Source organism: Cervus canadensis, chromosome 11 (assembly GCF_019320065.1).
Source record: "Cervus canadensis isolate Bull #8, Minnesota chromosome 11, ASM1932006v1, whole genome shotgun sequence".
Classification (NCBI taxonomy): domain Eukaryota; kingdom Metazoa; phylum Chordata; class Mammalia; order Artiodactyla; family Cervidae; genus Cervus; species Cervus canadensis.
This window is the reverse complement of record NC_057396.1, coordinates 49,841,878-49,847,877: the sequence shown is the minus strand read 5'-3', so window position 1 is coordinate 49,847,877 and position 6,000 is coordinate 49,841,878. Positions and strand designations below refer to the sequence as shown.

General features: G+C 56.5%; 1 protein-coding gene across 3 annotated transcripts in view; it reads left to right on the top strand.

Moving 5' to 3' along the window:
* Positions 1–964: 964 nt before the first annotated feature.
* Positions 965–6,000, top strand: part of GDPD5 (glycerophosphodiester phosphodiesterase domain containing 5) — an 86,475-nt gene continuing 81,439 nt past the window's right edge. For all 3 annotated transcript variants that reach the window (XM_043481725.1, XM_043481727.1, XM_043481724.1), the window contains exon 1: positions 965–1,788. The gene's annotated coding sequence lies outside the window, so the exon portion shown is untranslated. The remainder of the gene's footprint in view (positions 1,789–6,000) is intronic.

Sequence of the window (6,000 nt, the reverse complement as noted above, 5' to 3'; positions counted from 1 at the left end):
GAAAACCTGTAACCTCCATCCTTTCCCTCCCCAGGCCAAATAATGGCTTTTACATGGCCCCTGCTGGACGTTCAACACTCAATCATTCATACATCAAAACCCTCCAAGACTAGCTCTTGCCTCGCCCTGTACGGGAAACCTGGCGCCCAGAGATAAATCAGACATAGCTCCAACTCCAAAGCTCTGGGGGAGGGATGGGGTGGGAGTACAGGACAGAAACTCAATACTATTCTCAATACAACACAATACAACACAGAAGTCTGTGTGCTGTCCCCACCTAACCTCTGCTTAGCTTCTTATTTTAAAAACTGACAATGACGCCCCCTCCCCACCCCACCCCCACCCCCGCAGAAGGGCTCTGGGAAGGAGGAAATGTTAAAGAAAGACCTGCTCTTTATTTTCAAAAACTTATCTTTCAATGCTTCCAGAAACCTGAATATTTCACGGTATTCAAGTTCATCTCACGCTGAGCCTTAGAAGCCAGAGAGGGAAAAGGATACTGTGAGGCTGTGTCCCACCAGTCTCCAGGGCTTCCCTATTCCTGACGACTCCACTCGCCCCAGGATAACTACCCTAGTTTCCATCCTGTTCCTTTTCCCACCCCGACCCTTGTTCCTACCCCTTGACTCTCCCACCCTCGGTCCCAGATAAGCCAGCCCATTCCTACTTCCATCTGGGTCTCCAGGTTACCCTCTCCCCCAGTTCAACTCTTTAAAATCCCACCATGCCCTCCCTAGTCCAGTCTGCTGCCGCACCTCTCCACTTCGGCCCCTCCCTCTCCGAGGTAGAGTCCACGTTCTGCTGAGTTCCGCCCTTTTCCCACTCTCGGATTGGCTCCGCTGCCCTGCGGCGCGGGACCCGAGATGTGTAGGTGTAGGGGCGGGATCTGGAGCTCGCCCCGCCCCTTGCTTGTAGCCCCCGGGTGGGCGGGGCCTCGTACTGACCCCGCCCCTACTCGGGAGGGGCCGTGCTGGCCGGCGCTCAGGCACTGAGCCGCGCTACCTCGGCTCTGCTCGGCTCCGGCTAGGACTGCAGCTCCAGCGGGGGTGGGCGGCTGGGATGACAGCGGCGGTGGCAGCGGCTGCGGCGCGGGACTGAGCGAGCGGCGAGCGAGCCGAGGGAAGAGGAGGAAGTACAGCCGCGGCCCGGAGCTCTGGAGTCAGCTGCCGCGCCGTGGACCGCCCTATATTGCGGAGCCAGCGGAGTCCGGACCTAGAAAGACTTCCCCGCCGGCTCCGGCCGCCGCGGCTCCGCGCTCCTCGCCGGCGCCCTGCCCTGCCCCGCCTGCCCCAGACCCGGGTTCCGGCGGGACGCTCCCTGCTCCGCGGTCCGGGGCGTGTGGCCCGGACGCCCCGAGCTCCCGACCCAGATCCAGTGCACCGGGACGGGACGCTCCTGGCCCACCGTACGGCTCCAGGGTTACGGGCTCGCTCGCAGCCTTTCTGTAGCGTGTGTCGGAGCCCCCAGCCCTCCGGCCAGGGTTAAGGCGGGGTGCACCCCAGCCCCCTGATTGAGTGCAAAGGAGTCCGGACGCCTCCAGACTTTGGTTCCCCGAAACCCGGACCTTCTGCCGCCTCTGATACGGTACTTCGGACTTAGGATCCGTGCGAAAGTCCAGGAAGCCCCGGCCTGGTTCAGAGCCCCGTGAGTGGTCCCAGGCGGGCTGGACAGTCAGACGGAGCCAGACTGGGCTGGTGCTGCGAGCCGAAGCTGCCACCTTCCTGCCGCCCAGACGAGGGGCTGAACGCTTGCCCCGAAGAGAACACAAGAGAGAGCCGAGAGCTGCAGGTGAGAGAGCCCCGGATGCCGAGCAGAGGCGGCCTCCGACCCCATCCTGGCAGCTCCGGGGCCACCTGCGGGTGTGCACGGGGCATTAGCTGCAGCTGGAACTGGCTAGGAGCGGGGCGCGGGAAAGGGAGGAGAAAAGGGGAGAAAACGGGCACTTACTGAGCGCCCATTGTGTGCGGGTCCGCGCCCCACCCTTGCGCAAAGGATCCCTCAAACGGCTCATTCCCACTGCGTGTGAGGAAAGGTATTGTGTGCTGTTAAGAGCGCTTACAGATGGGGAAACTGAGGTTCATCAGGGTTGACTGACCCTGTTCTTTTTACTCTGGTGCTGAGACTGGGGAGGAGTGTTAGGCTGGAGAGGGAGAAGAGCAGAGAATGGAGAGGAAAAGAAAGGAAGTGCATAGCTGCCAGGCAGGAGGTGGGGGGGAGGGGTCGAGGTGGGGCCACCGAGGCTTCGGAGAGCTGATCCTGAGGCTGGGAGGTGGTCTCTCCTGGCCTCTTTCCCTCCCACCCCGTTGTCATGTCACATCCCAGGAAAGGTGACCCAGAGTTGAGAGCAGAAGTGGGAAGCTTACCAGTTCCACAGCTTACCTCCCTGACAGCTGCCCCGTCCCCTGTGTGCCAGGATCCAGTATCACTAAGAGGCTAGGAGGTCCTGAGACACTGCTTATCTCCTAGGAGAACACACCATAGAGGTCCCCAAGTCAAAGCCTATCAGAGCTGAAGGAGATGAGGTCCTCAGCACTCACCCGGCTCACATGCTTAACATTGGTAAGGGGGACACTGAGGCCTGGGGACAATTGTTGAGGTCCTAAAGCAAGTGACAGGTTGAGCCAGAAGTACACTTGAGAAAAACCTTCCCAGACATCCTTCAAGGTATCCACTCCACTTCCCTGGTTAGCGTCTTCTGGATGGGTGGCTGGGGTTTTCCCACCCCTGATGTAAGGTCTCAGTGACCACATGTGAGGCTGTTGTGAGAATCCATGTGGTTGGTGCTGGGGCCTGAGACAGACCAGCAGCCCCACAGCCTCTGGCCCAGACCTCAAGTCTGACCTCAGCCTCTCCTGGGCACGGAAACCTGCAAGACACCTCTGGTCCCGGAGGGCAAGGGTTTGCACAGGTTCCCAGGGTTGGGGCTGCTTGGGCGAGGGGCACAGTCCCAGGGGCCGATTCTCGGGCAGGGGTCCTGTTGCCTCCTGTGCACAGAGAGGGATGTTGTGAAAGAGTGCTGGGCGTGGGCTCTGTGGGCTCTTGTTCTTGGTGGGGAGGGAACGTGGCCTCAATAGGAGCCCTGGTGGCCTTGGCCGGGACTAGTTAACCCCTGCTGTGCCCAGCTTCCTGGAGTCAAGGGGAAACCACCTTGGAAAGCCCCTGGGAGGTAGGGGAGGGTGGAGTGGTCAACTGAAGACTGGAAGCTCTCAGTCTCTGGGGGTGAGTGTTAGGGGGAACTGGAAGAGAAAGTGACTGAGGGGCTTGGGATTCCCAGCCCCCACCTTCCCTGGGGGTTCAAATGCTCATAATAATCCTGCATCTAAACAAAGCTCCCCTTTGATGAGATAATCTCACACCTGTGATCTCATTTCATGGTGGAGTAGAAAGGACCTGGAACACAGTGAGGCAGGAGAGGCTGGGGTGCCCCCCAGGGGCCTCTTGGATGCATCCATGGCTCCACGCCTCACCTGTAAAATGGAGTCAAGGCAGGTGATATGTTACCTGCTCAGAGAATAGGGCCATCACATCCAGCCCACTGTCAAGTGCTAAAGAGTGGTGTTTGCCAAGACAGGGCTTGTTACTAATGGCTACCTTGTGTGGGACACTGAGTCTCAGAAAGGTGAAACCATCTGCACCGAGTCTTTGAGTTTGCTTCAGGAACTGAGCCCTGACTGTGTGCCGGGTGCCCTGGAAGGTGTCTGGATGGAGACGTTATTGTGGCGACTAGCACTCAATGGGGCGGGCTGAGCGCACGGGCAGACAGCAGTGAGTCACACCAGGCAGCAGAAATCTGCTCTGATTCCTCCCACTGGCCATGGGGTGTTGGGCAAGTCACTTCACTCCTCTGAGCCCCAGCTGCTTCTCTGTGAATTAGAACTCCTCTTTTACAAGGTTGTTGTGAGGTTTAAATGAGATATAAATATACAGCATGTGGCCAGATAGCTATTTCCTTCCCTTTAAGAAAAGGAAGCTTGAATTTTTGATCAGGAAAGCCAGAGAAATTCTCAGACTTGCCTTGGCTAGGAATGGAGACTACTGTTGCAGGTTCACGGACGGGATTTGCTTAGCTGTAAGGGTCAGGCACCCCTGGGCCACCGCCCTCATCCTATAACCCTTTCGAATCTGCTTGGGGGCCCTGGCAAGGGGGCTCTGGGTTCTGACCCCTCACCCCAGGGCTGCTGGCTCCCTTCAGGGTTGGGGGGAGTGGGTGTTCATTCCCTCTGGCCCATTGTCTGGCCTCCCTGGCCACAAAGGTGCAGTAAATAATTTATGGCTGCCCTTGCTGGGAGGCAGCTTGGAGAAATTGATTGCTCTGTGTTCAGCTGGGTTTCTGAACCCCACCAGAGGAGGCAGGTTGTTCCTGGCAGTGCTAGATCAAGTCTTAGATATGGCAGAAAGGGGCGACAGGAAGAAAGTGACCTGTTATCAACCCCAGCTCTCTTAAAGGGGGCAAGGTGGGCCTGCAGGAAACAATGGTAACCAAGCTAGACAAACACAGATCAAGCTGTTGGGCCCCTGATTCCAAATGGGTCAGAAGGGGTGTCAGGGAGAGGCTCTTGGGGACCAGAGTAACCCGGAAGGCTTTATCAAGGAGAAAGGTGTCTAGACAGGGGCTACAGGCAACTTTCTGTAGAAATAGGGGTCCTGACATCAGTTCAAGGTTGAATTCTGGCTGCGCCACTTACTTACTGTGTGACTGTGAGGAAGACACCTGCCCAGCCAGGCCTCTGCTCCCTCCTCTGTGAAATGAGATTAGCTACAGGTAGCCGTGAGGTCACATACGTAAAGATGGCACGATAGGTACTTAATGAAAGAGTGCCTCGCTGTGAACGTGACCACAAGGTGGTCTAAAGGTGGGAAAGATGAGCTGGTGTAATAAGCAGGGAGGTGGGGAGAACTTAGAGTGGTGAGGAATCTGTGGGGTCAGAGAGGGGCGTGGATAAGAGAGGTGGGTGGCCAGATGGTGGAGGGCCTTGAATGCCAGACAGAATTCACACTGCAGAAAGCATCACAGGGCCCCATTGAGAACCCTCTGTGACTCCTCCTTACCAGTAAGATGGAGACCAGACCTCTTTGTGCATTCAAGGTCTTGCCCACCAAAGCCGCTGCATGGACCCCTGGTCATTGCTCACCACTGTTTCCTAAACACGTCATGTGTGGCCCCTTTGTTTATGGGGTTCCTCCCATCGTCCATGGGCTTCCCTGATAGCTCAAATGGTAAAGAATCTGCCTGCAATGCAGGAGACCCAGATTTGATCCTTGAGTCAGGAAGATCCCCTGGAGAAGGGAATGGCAACCCACTCCAGTATTCTTGCCCGGAGAAGTCCATGGCCAGACCATGGGGTCGCAGAGAGTCAGACACTGAGTGACTAACACTTTTCACTTTTCTTTCCCATCATCCATACCATCCTCCGCTCTGCCCACTTCCCCATCAGTCAAGGCCCAATTCGGAACATAAATCCCACCCACCCCCGACCTCCCACCAAAAAACACTCCTGGATTACCCAAACCTCTGGTCACACTGCCTCTAAATCTTTCACACTTCATAGTAATAGTATAAACAATTCCTACCATTGCATCCCACTTTACAGTTGGTAATATGCATCCACATACTCATTTACTACTACTGTGATGGTGATATGAGCTAATGCTAATGCTCTTGAGTACTTGTTCTGAGCTAGACACGGTGCTGTTTTACAGACCCTCTCATTCACAACTCCAGGAGGAAGCTTCTGTTATGCCCCAGAAACTAGGGCTCAGAAAGGCTCCTTGTCTTGCCCAAGGTCACACAGCTAGATGGTGGGAGAAGTCAGGAGTGCGCTGTTATCTGCGACTGAACAGACAGCACAGCAGCTCTTAGATGTCCTGCCTCTACAACTCCACCCAAGTACCTCGAGAGCAAACTGCACGTGTAAAAAACCTGGAAAGGGTCCTTCTTCCCAGGGCTAGGGAAGGGCAGTGCTGGGCTAAACAGGGGGCCCTGGACCCCGCACTGGCTGG